This window comes from Symphalangus syndactylus, chromosome 11 (genome assembly GCF_028878055.3).
Source record: "Symphalangus syndactylus isolate Jambi chromosome 11, NHGRI_mSymSyn1-v2.1_pri, whole genome shotgun sequence".
NCBI classification, from domain to species: Eukaryota; Metazoa; Chordata; class Mammalia; order Primates; family Hylobatidae; genus Symphalangus; species Symphalangus syndactylus.
In genome coordinates this window covers 50,445,483-50,463,230 of record NC_072433.2, presented here as the reverse complement: position 1 = coordinate 50,463,230, position 17,748 = coordinate 50,445,483, and the positions used below count along the sequence as shown (strand labels likewise).

Here is a 17,748-nt window from a genome sequence, read left to right as displayed (position 1 = left end):
TCTAGTCTGTTGGCCTACATGAATCTATACTTATGCTAGTACCAGACTATAACATTGCAGTAAAAATTGATACTGGATGGGTGAGCATGGTGGCTCACACTTGTAATCCAAGTCATTCAGTTGGCTGGCAGCAACCCCTGGTAGGATTCTCGATGGAAGCTGCTTTTCATCTTAGATTTTAACAGAAACTCAAGGTTAAAACTTTTCAAGACTCAATAAAGCCCAAGTCTCTTAAATTTTTAGTGTAATTTTGGGTATCAGAAAATCAGTATTTTCAGCATCTCTGAAATCATAATGGAAAAATAGCCCCAGCTTCATAAGGCCAGCCCTTGGTATCTCTGTTCTGCAAAGTAGGGTAAGATGATGCCACAAAAGGCAGGCTGTACGCAACATTATCCTCACTCCAACAACAAAACTATGACACTTTAAGTAATCCAGGGTGTCTTTCAATTATAAGACATAAAGAAAAACTTTCTTGAGAGGGAAAATTTTACAAATCAGAGAAAAAGTTTCTAGAACATAACATTTACATCTTATAACAAATAAGTTATATGACCTTATTCTTTCCCTATGAATATATTAGTTTTTCCATAATACTTTTAATTTTTAGCTTGAAAATACCAGTTACTTAAACAACACAAAGACACAAAACGAAACCCCAGAAATTTTTTTTTTTTTTTTTTGAGGCAGGGTCTTACTCTGTCACCCAGGTTGGAGTTCAGTGGTTGGATCTCAGCTCACTGCAGCCTCAATCTCCCTGGCTCAAGCGATCTTCCCACCTCAGCCTCCTAAGTAGTTGGGACTACAGAGCCATGGCACCACACCTCACTAATTTTTGTATTTGTTTTGTTTTGTTTTGTTTTTAGAGATGGGGTATTGCTATTTTGCCCAGGCTGGTCAAGAGATCCACCTGCCTTCACCTCTCAAAATGATTACAAGTATGGGCCATCATCCCTGGCCTAATTTTTTTAAGCTGATAAACAATACATACAATATTTAAATCAATGTACAAAAATCACAAGCATTCTTGTACACCAATCACAGACAAAGAGAGAGCCAAATCATGAGTGAACTCCCATTCACAATTGCTTCAAAGAGAATAAAATACCTAGGAATCCAACTTACAAGGGATGTGAAGGACCTCTTCAAGGAGAACTACAAACCACTGCTCAATGAAATAAAAGAGGATACAAACAAATGGAAGAACATTCCATGCTCATGGATTGGAAGATTTAATATCCTGAAAATGGCCATACTGCCCAAGGTAATTTATAGATTAAATGCCATCCCCATCAAGCTACCAATGGCTTTCTTCACAGAATTGGAAAAAACTACTTTAAAGTTCATATGGAACCAAAAAAGAGCCCACATCGCCAAGTCAATCCTAAGCCAAAAGAACAAAGCTGGAGGCATCACGCTACCTGACTTCAAACTATACTACAAGGCTACAGTAACCAAAACAGCATGGTACTAGTACCACAACAGAGACATAGATCAATGGAACAGAACAGAGCCCTCAGAAATGATGCCGCATATCTACAACTATCTGATCTTTGACAAACCTGACAAAAACAAGCAATGGGGAAAGGATTCCCTATTTAATAAATGGTGCCGGGAAAACTGGCTAGCCATATGTAGAAAGCTGAAACTGGATCCCTTCCTTACACCTTATAAAAAAATTAATTCAAGATGGATTAAAGACTTAAATGTTAGACCTAATACCATTAAAATCCTACAAGAAAACCTAGGCAATACCATTCAGGACATAGGCGTGGGCAAGGACTTCATGTCTAAAACACCAAAAGCAATGGCAACAAAAGCCAAAATTGACAAATGGGATCTAATTAAACTAAAGAGCTTCTGCACAGCAAAAGAAACTACCATCAGAATCAACAGGCAACCTACAGAATGGGAGAAAATTTTTGCAACCTACTCATCTGACAAAGGGCTAATATCCAGAATCTACAATGAACTCAAACAAATTTACAAGAAAAAAACAAACAACCCCATCAAAAAGTGGGCAAAAGACATGAACAGACACTTCTCAAAAGAAGACATTTATGCAGCCGAAAAACACGTGAAAAAATGCTCATCATCACTGGCCATCACAGAAATGCAAATCAAAACCACAGTGAGATACCATCTCACACCAGTTAGAATGGCCATCATTAAAAAGTCAGGAAACAACAGGTGCTGGAGAGGATGTGGAGAAATAGGAACACTTTTACACTGTTGGTGGGACTGTAAACTAGTTCAACCATTGTGGAAGTCAGTGTGGCGATTCCTCAAGGATCTAGAACTAGAAATACCATTTGACCCAGCCATCCCATTACTGGGTATATACCCAAAGGACTATAAATCATGCTGCTATAAAGACACATGCACACGTATGTTTACTGTGGCACTATTCACAATAGCAAAGAGTTGGAACCAACCCAAATGTCCAACAACGATAGACTGGATTAAGAAAATGTGGCACATATACACCATGGAATACTATGCAGCCATAAAAAATGATGAGTTCATGTCCTTTGTAGGACGTGGATGAAACTGGAAAACATCATTCTCAGTAAACTATCACAAGGACAAAAAACCAAACACCCCATGTTCTCACTCATAGGTGGGAATTGAATAATGAGAACACATGGACACAGGAAGGGGAACATCACACACCCGGGACTGTTGTGGGGTGGGGGGAGGGGGGAGGGACAGCATTAGGAGATATACCTAATGCTAAATGAGGAGTTAATGGGTGCAGCACACCAACATGGCACATGGATACATATGTAACAAACCTGCACATTGTGCACATGTACCCTAAAACCTAAAGTATAATAAAAAAAAAAAGTTCAGAAGTCAAAACCTTCACAAATACCTCTAGATTTTGTAAATTGAAAATTTAAAGGCACCAATCACTACAGAATTAAAAATAAACTAACATTTTATAACCAAAAAAAAAAACAATACATACAATATTTAATTGTATTGTATGGCCTAGTTTTTTTAAGCTGATAAAGGTAACACACCAGTACCTTCTGGGGGAAAAGCTTTCAAGCAAAGCAGTCATTTTTGGTAGAAATCATAGAAGATGCTAACATGATGAAACGGTGTAACTAATCCAGAACAATTCATAATCTCTTTCTCAGATCTTTGCTCAAATCAGCCTCATGCACAAACATTCCTGACCCTCACTTCAGTAATACACTTTTTCCTCTCTCTCTTTTACACTTTCTCCCTGTAGCTGTTTTTTTGTGACTCCCTGGCAGGAAAAGAGAAAACATGCTACTTATTGAACACTATTATGTGTCATAAACTATGGTAAATACCTTCAAGAAGAAAGACTGAGCTAAAAGGGCTTCACTTCAGTCTAGTAGATGTACCTCACAGGGTCTTTGAACATTTGGTGACAGGCGTTTTGGGCATGTCTTCTAGGCTGAAGTGTAGCCCTTATGGGACAGACTCACTCTGGAAGAATCTCAAGTCTCACCCCAAGATCTCTGTCTCCTCTGTCTGGGGCTGTCAGGGAAGAGAGAAGCCCAGAGTACTCTGCACTTGGGGATCGGCCATAGGAGCTGCTCACCGAGTGGAGAGATAGGAGCTAGCAGCTCAGGATGGGGACACAAGGTGAGTTCCAAACAGCTCTGTCACAGAGAGTGTCAGCAGAGCTTTGTGACATCAATTGCAAAGACAGAGGGCATGTGACCGAAGAAGCCCCGAGTGATGAGTCACAGCCCATTCTGAGGCAAGGGAGAAGAAAGTAGCATCCTGAGGCTCTCTTGCCTTACTAACCATTGCATTTATTCTCAGAGGCTCCTGCCTAAAATAAAGACATTATTCCACCTCCATCTCCTTACATTCTAAGCCAGTAATATGTGTGAGTTATTCAAGTGCACAGAGATCTCTATTTTCTTCCTCCTTAAATGACACTTTTAATACTAATAAATTCCTCATAATTTTTACCTCACATATGGGAGACAGAAGAAATAGGGCTTCAACACTGAGTTAATTAAAAATAATTCAAGTTATTTATTTTCCTTCACACTATAAATTTGAACAGCATTTTCATTATTCTTTGGGTGTTATAACATACATGCTTAAGCAGCCAAGGCAAGCATCTCCTTAATCTTTACTAATGATTCCAAGGAAAGGCAACTGTACTTCCTAAGGATAGTCAAAGTATGTGAAATGTAGAGGGTGAGGGAAGAAAAAGTGGTAGCTGGAGGTTCAACATTCAATCAGGTTTAATTTATTTATTTTTGTCCCAGTATAGAATTCTATTATTTTTATTTTTTGGTGTCTTTTTTCAGTTTTATTTTATTTTTGATTGACAAATAGTAATTTACATATTTATGATGTACAATGTAAAATTTCCGTACATGCATACATTGTGTAATGATCAAATCAGGGCAACCATCAAATTCACCACCTTAAACATGTATGATTTGTGCTATGAATATTAATGGATTAAAATGAAAATGTTTATCAGTGGTTTCCTTGCCTCAATTTGTTTTACACACACTAGTGTCTAAGGCTATGTGCTGTCCACTTGTCCACTTCAGTGGGCTTTTTCAAGTCAGCTGTTTGCTCTTGGAAAGAAATATTACTCCTATCATTTTGTTCAGTCTCCAAATGTAAATGCACGATCAATTTTCTGGACAGTATAGAAAAACTACTAGATTGCAGATTGTGGTAAATTCCAAATCACAATAAACAGCAATAAAGGGTATCCACAGGCTCTTCCTTTATTCATGCATAATTATTTGTTAGCTGTGGTCATCAACACTTAGAATTCTCTAATTGACTAATCTTTCTCTTTGTAATAAATGTTAAGTATTATCTATATTATATTTTATTTAAGTATTCTATTGCCAAGGAGATGAATCCTCTTTCATATATGGTAAATTATTTATTAATTTATTTTTACTGTGCACATTAATTTTTTAATATTGTATGTATTGCAGATTTATATGCCAGTTTTTTGTCTTTTAATTCTCTAATTTTAATATATTTGAATGTGTTAGTTTCTTGTCTCTTTTCCGTACATCAAAAACTGCCTATTCTTTGTCAAAAAATAACCCCATGGTGACTTCTGCAAGTTTGCCAGTTGTATTTTGCACATTTGAATATACAATCAATTTATTATCCATAGAATAGAAAGGAATGAATGCATTTTACCGATTAAATACCAATTAAATTTGGTTCACATGTTAAAGTGCTTGAGATTTTCTACACTATTTTATAGTGTTTCCTCTGTCATTAGTCAACTTTCCATATAAACTCCAGCTCATTAAAGACTTTTTTCTTTCTCGTGGCCTATTTGTTTACATCTCTGCTAATACTACACTCTTTTAAATATTATATTTGAGAATACTTTATGGATATATGGCAAGCTATTACATTTTTGTTCAGAAGACTTTGAAATTGTATTAGACATTTGTTACTTTTATACATTTTGAAAAGTAGTTTTTGTTAACTACTAAAAAGCCTGTTTTGGGGATTTCTGAATTTTAGGACTTCATTTGTAAGAGGTGACATCCAGCTGATATGGGTTATTGTTAAGAACATGTGCTACGTTTCCACTTACTCATTCTGCTTTGACAGTTGCTAATAGAATTTTTAAACTTTTTCTGTTGTGATTCTTAAATATTTTTAGTATTATTTATTTCTCAGTTAAATTTGTTCTGGAGTATACATTTTACAAGCTATCAAATGTTTTCTCTTCATGTAACCACAGGGGATGGACACACTTTCCCAATGAACAAGTTGTGACAATACACTTGTGAAATATTTTCTATGAGGGAAGTTCATTAGATACTCAGGGCTCAGAGTATTTTTTGGAGGATGATCCCCTAGGCAGTGCTGTGATAATGAATCAAAATAATAGACTTTCAGAAGCAATACAGGAGTTCAGCAAATGCCATATTGTTTAGATAAACTTTTTAGCCACACTGAGCTACTCCTATCACATAGGTTGTTGGGATCCCTCCCCAAATCTAAGTTCTTTGATACCAGCAAAGGTGAAACATTATGAGCAGGACTTTCCAAGGATAATTTGTCTTAGGATGGCTAAAATTAACTTTTATATGTACATCATGTAGTAGGACATTGTTATGACAGGTAATAGCAATACACTGAAAAAGGAGAAAGTAGAAGTGACCTAGTAGCACATGTTACTCCCTGGGCCCAACAACCAAAAGGCTACTCTGCATTTGCCTGCTGGATAGTTCAGTTTTAGCATCAGGACTGCTGTGTAGGAGGAAGTATTTGTGGACAGAGAATAACAGTTCTGTCTACTAAATCCTGGAATAAATGTTTGGGCAGCACAGAATCAGGTGAATGTCTTGTGAATTGAATATAGATTTTCAGTGCAATCATTCTCACCAACTGTCTACATAAACGTGGGATGTTTTAGGACTCAGTCGCATCTGAGGATGTGGCTGTCAACTTCATGTAGGAGAAGTAGAATTTGCTGCCTTCTTCCCAGAAGGTGCTCTGTAGAGGTGTATTGCAGGAAATCTTCAGGAACCTGGCTTCTACAGGTAAAAATAACAAGATTTATTTACTTTGTCAATTAGGGGATAAGTATTTCATGGTTTTCAATGTTGTTCCATGATTTAGAATGTGGAAAGGTAATGTTTTGGTGAATAATCTAGCATGGCCACAGTGTAAAATGAACCTTGTGTTTAATTCTGTTTTGTGTTTCTATAACAGAATACATGGCACTGGGTAACTTACAAAGAGTAGAATGTTGTATTAGCTCATGGTTGGAAAGTCCAAGATTGGGTAGATTCAGCTGGTGAGGGCCGGATACTACTTCAAGTCATGAGAGAAAGGAGATGGGAAGTGGGCTTATGCAAAGAGATCACATAGTGAGAGAGTGAGAATGAGTCTAGGAAGCTAAACTTGTTTTTCATATAACCAACTCTCTGGTAACTAATACAGTCTTGCAGGAGCAGTAAATTATGTACTCCCAATGGTGGCTATTAATCTATTAATGAGGGATCTGTGCCCATAACCCAAACACCTCCCAACATTGCCATATTGTTCATCAAATTTCAACATACATTTTGTTGAGTAAAAACTAACTCTACATCATAGCACTTATAATCTGATTTTTAAAAATAATGTCTAATCATTTGTACTGTTTTGGGGGTCTACATTTTAGGAAACAAATAGGAAGATCAGAGCGTTGAAGATTAGTACAAAAAATCTTGGAGAAATCTAAGATAATTTCCACTTAAGAGGAGGTAATATTCTTTGGGGCAGTCTTAGCATGTCATAATATTTCTAAAACAAGCAAACAAATTACATGAGCACGATTTCAAATATATTTATATTTAGAAAGTTTTTAACCAAACCTATATACTCTAATGTAATGTATTCACTGTTTGCAAAATAGTTTACTTGGAAACAGTGCTTTGTTAATTCATTTGCATTGCTATAAAGGAATACCTGAGGCTGGGTAATTTATAACAAAGAGAGGTTTATTTGACTTATAGTTCTGCAGGCTGTACAAAAATCGTGGCACTAGCATCTGCTTCTGGTGAAAGCCTCAGGGAACTTCCAATCATGGTGGAAAGGAAAGGAGAGCTGACATGTCACATGGTGAGAGAAGAAGCAAGAGAGAGGAAAAGAAGATGTCAGACATTTTAGCAATCACATTTAACAGCAATGAATAGTGTGAGAAGTCACTCATTACTGCAAGGGTGCAATTAATCAGGGATCTGCCACCATGACCCAAGCACCTCCCACCAGGTTTTACCTCCAACACTGGAGATCAAATTTCAACATGAGATTTGGAGGGGACAAATATCCAACCTATATCAAGTACTAAGAAACTGCAAATATGAACATTACAGTTTTGATCATTGCTACGGGGGAAGGAGCTGTGTGGATGGGTAATCAATCCATTCACTTTTAAACACAAAGCTTCTAGTTTTGTCAAGGTACAAAACCTCTACTTTTCCTAATAGCCATAGCAACCAATGTAAGTTCAAAACCTGTTAATAAAAGAAAATTATAGTAAACCAACTGTTAATGAGGAGCTTGTCATTTTTTGCAGAAGTTATATGGTAGAGACACTGCATGAAAGTAAGGCAGGAAGGCAATGTGGAGAAACCTTTAGCCAGATTCTAAATCTTAATCTGAGCAAGACAGTTGTCATTAGAGTAAAAACATGTGAATGCAGGGTGTGGAAAATTCTTCATATGCCATTCCCCACTTCATAGGCACATCATGTCTCACTCTGGAACATATGAGTGTCAGGAATATGGAGAAAAGCCATATGAATGTAAACAGTGTCGAAAACCTTCATTTCTCTCACAAGAGTTTGAAGAGACATAGGAATGCACACTGGAAATGAACAATATAGTTTTACAGTTTCCCCAATTTATTTCAAATACATCAAGCAAGACACACTGGAGAAAAACCCTATAAATGTAAACAATGTAATGAAACCTCCAGTTTTTCCACGTCCTGTCACATACATGAAAGAACTCACACTGGGGAGAAACCTTGTGAATGTAAGGAGTGTGGTAAAGCCTCCAGTCAGTTCTGCCACCTTCGTGACCATGAAATAACTCATACTGGAGAGAAATCCTATAAATGTAAAGAAGGTGGGAAAGCTTGCGGTTATTCTAGTAACTTTCTTTATCATGAAGTAACTCATGCTGGTGAGAAACTCTATGCATGTAAGAAATGTGGGAAAGCGTTCACTATTTCCAATTCTCTTCATAAACGTGAAGAAATTTATACTGCACAGAAAACATAAGTATGTAAGGATTGCATTAAAGGCTTCAGATGTTCTTATTTTCTTCCAAGACATTAAAAAACTCAAACTGGACAAAAGCCTTATGAATGTAAACAAATGTGATAAAGGTTTTAGTCATTACAGTTTCTGTCAAAAACATGAAAGATCACATACTGGAGAGAAACTCTACAAATGTGAGTAATGTGGCAAAGTATTTGATTTTCCCAGTTTTCTTCTATGACATGAAATGAACCAAACTAGGGGAAAACCCTAAGGCTGTAAGAAATGTAATAAAGCCTTCTGGCGTTTTTCATTCTTTTTGAATTTGAAAGTACTCACACTGAAGGAAAGCTTTATAAATGTACAAAATGTGGTAAGGCCTTTAGTTTTTCCATTTGTATTTGGTGGCATAAAATTACCTGTTCTGGAGAATAACTTTATGAATGTGCCAAATATAGGACTCTCTTCATTTCTCACATATTAATTCAAGGACACAAGGCATACACCATGGACTGACCTCATAAATATAAAAATACACACTGGATTGAAATCCTGGTAGTTTGGAAAATACATACAGTTCTAAATTTTAATAACTACTTTAAAAGTCCTATGAAAACTTTTGCTGGAAAAATCCGGTAGATGTAAGTAATATGGAAACCATGATGCCGCCTAATTATAATGCTTGAGAAAATTTATAAAATGAGTGAAATCTTATATGAGTTATAAGTAGATTGTGGTTATCACTGGCTCATTTTTAAAAAGGGTCTCTGGACTATGGATTTCCACTTCTTCTGCATAGAATTATGAAGGTGAGAATTCTGTAAGTACTCTTTAAGCAATAATACATAATTTTAATAGGTAGCAGTTTTTTAGCCAATAAGTAATTTTTTTCACCCAAGTTTGTTTAATGTTATGTGTAAATTGAAATATATTTCCAATATGTATATAGGCTTAATTTTTATGGTTGTTTAATTATTCTGTTATTAATGGGCCACTGAAAACTGAGTTTCTGTTAAACATTGCAATTTTCTTACTGGCCTAATATGGCAAGATTCAGATATTTTCATCTTTTATTTGTATACCAAGTGTAGTGCTACTATTTTTGATGTAAAAAAGTGTATTTTCTTTGCTAATAAGGAGTTGGTGTTAATCTGTAAGTACACAAAATGTATTATAGAATATAGCCTCATGTGAATTATTATTTAAATGTGTTGCTCTTTAATCTTTGTCATTATTTCTGGCTTTTATTTGCACATATCACTTTGAATTATGAACAGAAATCTGTGATAGAACAATGTGTTGTGTCTAATCTGAGAAACAAAACATTCATTGTTGTATTCGTTCTTACACTGCTATAAAGAAATACCTGAGACTGGGTAATTTATAAAGAAAAGAGGTTTAATTGGCACATGGTTATGCAGGCTGTACAGGAAGCTTGATGCTGGCCATCTGCTCAGCTTCTGGGGAAGCCTCAGGAAACTTACAATCCTGGTGAAAGGCAAAGGGGTTGCCAGCACATCTCACATGGCTGGAGTGGAAGAAAGAGGAAGGGAGGGGGGCCACACACTTTTAAACAACCAGATTTCACAAGAACTCCAACATGAGAACAGCACTAGAGGGATGGTGATAAACCATTAGAAACCACCCCCATGATCAATCACCTCCCACAAAGGCCCCATCTCCAGCATTGGGGATTACATTTCAACGTAAGCTTTGGGTGGGTACACAGAATCCACATCATATTAAATGTCAACATTAGTTATGTTATCTGTGATGTTTTCATAAATGCATTTAAGCAGCTCGAAAAAGTTTTCTGCTCATTATTTATTGTTTTGTTGTCAAGTGTTGAACATTTTTACATGGTTTTTGTGGATTTATTGTGTTGATCTTGTGGTTTTTTAATTTTTTCTATTAAAATGATAGACTAAATTAATTGACTTTCACATGTCAAAACAAGATTGATTTTCTGGGTTATATTTCCCTCAGTAATGAATTATATGTCTTTCTATATACTGGTAGATTCCGTTTGCTAGTACTTCTCTTGAGACTTTTTTGGCATCTGTATTCAAAGATATTTATCTACCTCAATATAATATATAGTATACACTATTATCTTGCATGCATGTGTGTGTATATAGTGCATGTGCATATGTTTATGTGTGTATATAAACATATATGTAGCCATGCATCACATAATATCAGGGATACATTCTGAGAAATGCATTGCTAGGCAATTTTATCATCTTGCAGTCATTATTATAGAGTGTACTTACACAAACCTAGCTGATACAACCTACTTCACACTTAGGCTACACCATCACACATGCAGTCTGTCATTGAACAAAATATTATATAATGTACTTAAAATATGTTGGAATTATTCTCTGGGCTGACGACTAAAACACATTACACAATCAACTGTTAAGACCACAATAATATACTATAATATGTAATGCTGCAATATATTATATACTATATAATATACTGTATTATATAGTATACTATAGTATCCTATATACTAACTACAATAAATTCTCACTTTAACATCGTCTACAGGTTCTTGAAATTGTGACCTGAAGTGAAAGAATGAACTATATAACAAAACCAATTTTGCCATAGCCTAATTGATATAAACAAGTTAAATTATCATGTCATATGTTACATTGTTTCACTTAAAGTCATAATTTTTAACAAGCTATTGACACGTTAATCCTCGTAAACTGTAAGAAAATAAATTTCTGTTGTTTAAGCCCCCCAGTTTATTGCATTTTGTTATGGCATCCTGAGCAGAATTATATGCCATCTTTACCATCTTAATCACACACTGTCTTAATCATTTTCAGCATACAGTTCCGTTGCATTAAGTATATTCACAATGTTGTATAACCATTACCACCTTCCATCTCCAGAATTTTTTCATCTTTCAAACCTAAAACACTGTACCCATGAAACAGTAACTCCTCATTCTCCTATACCCCAATCCTTGGAAACTGTCATTCTACTTTTTGTCCCCATGAATTCGATTACTTTAGATACATGATATGAGTGGAATCATGTGTATTTCTCATTCTAAGATTGACTTATTTCACATAAAGTCCTTAAGGTACACAGATATCATACATGTGTCAGAATTTCCATTTTTTATAAGGCTTAATAATGTTCCATTGTATGCATGCACCCCTTTTTGTTTTTCACATTATCCATTGATAGACATGAATTGCATTTACTTTTTACTGGTCAAAATTTCTGTAAACACTAGTGTACCAATATCTCCTTAAAACTTTGCTTTTCATTATTTTGGGCATACACCCAAAAGCAAAGTTAGTGGATAGTGTGGTGGTGATTTTATTTTTAAATTCTTGGATAATTCACATACTGTGTTCCATGGCTCCTGTACTATTATACATTCCATGCAAGAGTGCACAATTCTTCTAATTTCTCTGCATTCTCATCAACCCATGTTATTTGCTAGTTTCTGTTTCTTTTGTTTTGTTTTCCTGGTTTACTCCCAAGATGTTACTTTCTTTATGCCTTTTGTCATGCTTTCCTTTAGTTCTATGAACATATTTATGTCTACATGAAAGTATTTTTTTGTTAACTCTGACATCTATTGTTGTTCCAGGCAGATTTTGTTGCTGATTATTCCTTTTTTCCCCAGTTTTTGGGTCATACTTTCATGTTTCCCTGCATTTCTCATAATTTTCATCATAAGCTGGACAGTTTAGATAATATACTGAAACTTCTCGGTGTATGCTCCCCTTCCTTAGTCTGTTGTCATTATTAGCTTGGTTTTCTGTTTAGCGGCTGGCTGGATTATCTTGGTGAAGTTTATTTCTGCCTCATAGCGTTAAGCCTCTCATTGACCTTCAACAGGAGGGGGAGTGGCTCAGCTTTGATTCTGTCCACAGTCTTCCAGGGATGACAGTGGTATTGGTGGGATTCTGTTCCTCTCTTGGAAAGCACTCAGATGTTAAACTGCACTAATTACTCTCTGAGGGCTATTTGCAAGAAAGTCCTGGGATAAATTTGTCCTATAAGGTGATGCAAACATGTTGCTTCTTTATAGGAATACTGTCTAAGGTTAGTGTGTGATATTGTCTAGAAGTCTAATGATTTTCTCCTAGCAATGTTATTTTCTATTTTTTTTCCTACATACTAGCTGGCCTAGAGTCTAGGCTTTATTTTCACTAATTTCATAAATTACTTGCTAACTACTTTCAACCTCTATTTTCTCTGTCTTGAAGATGGGGTGCCCTTTGGCTTGAACTTCTTAAAATCTGTTAAAATTGAAATGAATTTCTTTGGCAAGAGATGAGGCACTCTCTGCATTATGACTTGCTTCTTTTCACCTCAAAAAGTCTTTCTGATAGAATGCCGAAGCTTGAGTGGAGAAAACGGCAAGCTGCTTTTTGACTGATCCTGTCTTTTGAAGAAAGTGTTCAATGGAGAGGAGGGACAGCAGCCTAATATCTTCACAGCCTGTCTCCTGGCATGGATCCACCATCTCACAAGCTGGGGCAAGGCTGATCAGTGTTCCAGTATTCTGGGCACACCATGCTTACAGTAGAGCTTCTAGTCCATCAGTAAGGATTGGGTAGGAAACAATGTTCCCATCAATTTTTTTCTTTTTTTTTTTTCTTTTTTTGAGATGCAGTCTCGCTCTGTCGCCCAGGCTGGAGTGCAGTGGCGGCAATCTCGGCTCACTGCAAGCTCCACCTCCCGGGTTCATACCATTCTCCTGCCTCAGCTTCCAGAGTAGCTGGGACCACAGGCACCCACCACCATTCCCAGCTAATTTTTTTGTATTTTTAGTAGAGACGGGGTTTCACCATGTAAGCCAGGAAGGTTTTGATCTCCTGACGTCGTGATCCGCCCGCCTCGGCCTCCCAAAGTGCTGGGATTACAGGCGTGAGCCACCGCGCCCAGCCACAATGTTCCCACCTTTTAAGCACACACACACACAGAATGTAACCTCAGTAATGGGTAGCTGGAGGTAGGAAAATAAATGTTAAAGCCATAATTTTTTCAGAAAAAGACCTCTTGCTGGAAGCCTAGGTGGACAGAGAACCTTGTATTCTTAGGTGCACAGTCTGGAGTGGTGTTCATCTCACTGAGCTGAGATGTAGAGGCAGGCAGTGTTCAGTGTTCAAACACCACAGATTTTTACACTTCTCGTGGGATTTTTGTGAATTGCCTTGAATAGATGTGCCTCATTTGCTTTTTGCCTTTAGGATATTTCTTAGAGGCTTTAAATGATTGTTTTAAAATAATTATTACATTCCACAGGGCAGTGGGTCAGCAAAGCTCCTCAGGCTGTCATGCCACCCTAGTGTAGTTAATATTCTGCCCATTTCGGAAAATGCTGTGCAATATCAGTTATTTTATTTACAAACAAAATTAATAAAAATATTTTTATGATTTGCAAAAACATATTGTGCACTTTTTAAAAACTTGATTAGTGGATTAACATCAAATTAGAAATAAATTAGTCATTTAATTTATAAACTATTAAAGTGTGGTTTTATGAATTTTTAAGTTTACTATTGTTTATAGTGAATGTGAACATTCAAAAACAGCCTGAGATTTAGAAGTCTGCATGAAGGCTCACTCTTAAAAATTCCTGTAGCATTTAAGTCTATTTTCCTCAATATCCCAAAAGTAACAATATTATTACAGGGAGCCTTCCGTATTCCTGGGTTCCACATTCATGATTCCAACCAAGCAGATAAAAAATATTTTTGAAAAAGGAACTGTTTGTACTGTACATGTACAGACCTTTTTTCCTGTCATTATTTCTTACAGAATACAGTATCACTCCTATCTACATGGCATTACATTATATTACATGTTATAAGTAATCTAGAGATTATTTGAAGTATATACGAGAATATGTATAATTTATATCCAAATACTATGACATTTGATATTAGGGACTTGAATATCCTTAGATTTTGATATCCATGAGACATCCTTGAGCCAATTCCTCAAGGATACCAAGAGACTAGTATATTTTTTGTAAGCCTTTTCAGCATTTATGTGAAAAAAGGTAACTAAAGCTATTCATATTTTTCTTCCCTTTCATATAAAAGGCAAGGCAACAAGGTTTACACAAAGAGAAATGCTATGCTTTTGTTTATTTAAAAATAAATCCTTCAGTTATTTTTGTGTCAGTAGGTGCTTTCCCAAATTTTATTCTTTATTATTATTATTTTTTAGAGAAAGGATCTTGCTGTGTCACCTAGGCTGGAGTACACTTACACAATAACTCACTGCAGCCCTTAACTCCTGGGCTCAAGCGATTCTTCCATCTCAGCTTTCTGAGTAAATGAGAGATTGATACCTTTACAATCATATTAGGTAACATTAAAAACGTTATAGTGGCTGGCCACAGTGGCTCATTCCTGTAATCCCAACACTTTGGGAAGCCAAAGGGAAAAAATTACTTGAGGTCTGGAGTTTGTGAACAGCCTGGGCAATACAGTGAGTTCCATCTCCAGAAAATAATTTTAAAAGTACCCAGGCTTGGTGGCATGCACCTGTAGTCCTAGCTAATTGGGAGGCTGAGGTGGAAGGATTGCTTTAGCCCTGGTGTTTGAGGTTACAGTGGGCCATGTCTGCACCACTCCAGCCTGGGTGACAGAATGAGATCCCCTCTCACATTCACATGATTAATTCTACTAACATTATCTTAATATTAAAGAAAAACAGTAATTCTGGTCATAAACACATATTATTTCTTAACATGGAGGATTATATCTTAAACATGTGTGTAAAATATAAATATATATTCAAATATTAATAAAAATTACCCCACGCAACTATTGGTGGTGATGTTCTAAATGAAGAATATTGGAATTTCTTATGAGACATTATTCTGCACAAAATATCAATGTGAAATATTTTACTCATGTATGCAATGTGAAATTTCCATGTTGTAGAACAAAAATATCTTTACAACATTTTTTTCTTTTTTTGAGACCGAGTTTCGCTCTTGTTGCCCAGGCTAGAGTGCAACGGCACGATCTCGGCTCACTTCAACCTCCATCTCCCTGACTCAAGCGATTCTCCTGCCTCAGCCTCCCGAATAGCTGGGATTACAGGCACCCGCCACCATGCCCGGCTTATTTTTTGTATTTTTAGTAGAGGCGGGGTTTCGCCATGTTGGCCAGGCTGGTCTTGGACTCCTGATCTCAGGTGATGCACTCGCCTCGGCCTCCCAAAGTGCTGGGATTACAGGTGTGAGCCACCGTGCCCAGCCTACAAATCTTACTTAATGCAGACATCTAAACACACTCAGAAGTTACAAAAATTCATAAATGGCTGACACACTTATAGGAAAACATGGGAACTTCCCAGGACCAGAAGTAAATTAAAAGAAGGACCCGTAGAGGTGTCAAAGTGAGAAGCCAGTGTTCTCTTCAGGTGCCAGGTAAACACAGGAACCTCAAGGCTTTGAGGATTATTCAACTGCCTTTGTGGAATAAACAAGGGAAAGTACTGACTAAAGTTATTCCATGTATAATCTCTCAAATACAAAAACAAAATTATTTTCAAATTACAACTTTTTATATGCTATGAAGTACACAAAAAATAAGCTACCAAGATGAAGGTTAGAAGAAATTTTAGACATCACATAAACGTCAGATATTGGAAATGTGTTTAAGGTGTTTAAATTAAGTAAATGAGAAACAACAACAACAAAAAAACTAAAAAAAAAAACATTATTTCACCGTAGACAAACCATGCAGCCATCAGGTGGCACATGGACTCCAAGGGAGCTTCTCTGTCCGAGACAGGTATGGAAGCTGAGAGCTCCAGGATCACCAGGCAGGCTCCCCACCTCGCCGGGGCCTTCACAAACCCAAAGTGGAACCGCTGGAAAACGACTGACAACCGGCGACACGACCGAGGTGGAGATGCAGAAAGATGCCCACCAAAGACAGGCAGACATGCAAGAAACTGCCTTCCAGTGCACAGGGCACATTCATCCCAACACACACACGCACAGAGAGAGAGAGAGAGAGACCGACACAGAGAGAGAGAGAGAGAGAGACAGAAGAGAGAAAGAGACACACACACACGGAGAGACATACAGCAGTGGCACAGAAACACCCACCCCCAGGTAGCCCCTGAGGCTGCCGGCTGCTTCTCTCAGCGAGAACGACCCTCGGGTAAGAGGGCAGCCCACAAGCTAACAGTCAGCCCTGTCCTCAAGATCACAGGGGGCACGACTTGTGGGGAGACTCACCCCCACACCTTCCGAACAGGCCTGAGGCTGGGATGGCGCGCTGCTTCCCTGGGACTCCCCTGCCTGAGGTTTCTTCATCCCAGTCGGCCCTCCGCAACTCCTGGCTTCCGGAGACCATCCTGTCGATCCCCTGGAGAGGTAAGGCCGGAGCCTCGACACCCACGCACTGCCACGGAGGGCTCCTGCTTGGCCCAGCCTCAGGGACCCATCACCCAGGCGATGGTGGGGGTCACTGTGACGCGAGAGCCGCTCGCCTCACGCATGCGCATTGGTTAGGCCGACTATTTATTTATAAATAAAATATAAAAATATTTCTATTTTTATTTTTTTAGTTATGTACTTCCTCTTTCTTTTTTGTTTGTTTTGGTTATTTAGCTAGAGGTATGTCAATTTTGTTTATCTTTTTTTTTTTTTAAGTTTCACTCTTGTTGCCCAGGCTGGAGTGCAATGGCGTGATCTTGGCTCACCGCAACCTCCGCCTCCCGGGTTCAAGTGATTCTCCTGCCTCAGCCTCCTGAGTAGCTGGGATTTCAGGCATGCGCCACACCACTCCTGGCTAATTTTGTATTTTTAGAAGAGATGGGGTTCCTCCAAGTTGGTCAGGCTGGTTTCGAATTACCGACCTCAGGTGATCCGCCTGCCTCGGCCTCCCAAAGTGCTGGGATTACAGGCCTGAGCCACCACGCCCAACTGAATTTTGTTTATCTTTTCCACCAACCGTTAGTATTATTGATTTTCTCTATAGTTTTAT

The 17,748-nt window shown here is 37.5% G+C and overlaps 1 long non-coding RNA gene across 1 annotated transcript; it reads right to left on the bottom strand.

Annotated features, from left to right (window-relative positions):
• Positions 1–7,463: 7,463 nt before the first annotated feature.
• Positions 7,464–17,425, bottom strand: LOC134731825 (uncharacterized). The gene is made up of 2 exons (XR_010114428.1): positions 16,998–17,425; positions 7,464–7,590 (listed from the first exon to the last, which is right to left on the bottom strand). It is a non-coding gene; the product is annotated as an uncharacterized lncRNA (long non-coding RNA).
• Between the last annotated feature and the right edge of the window lie 323 nt (positions 17,426–17,748).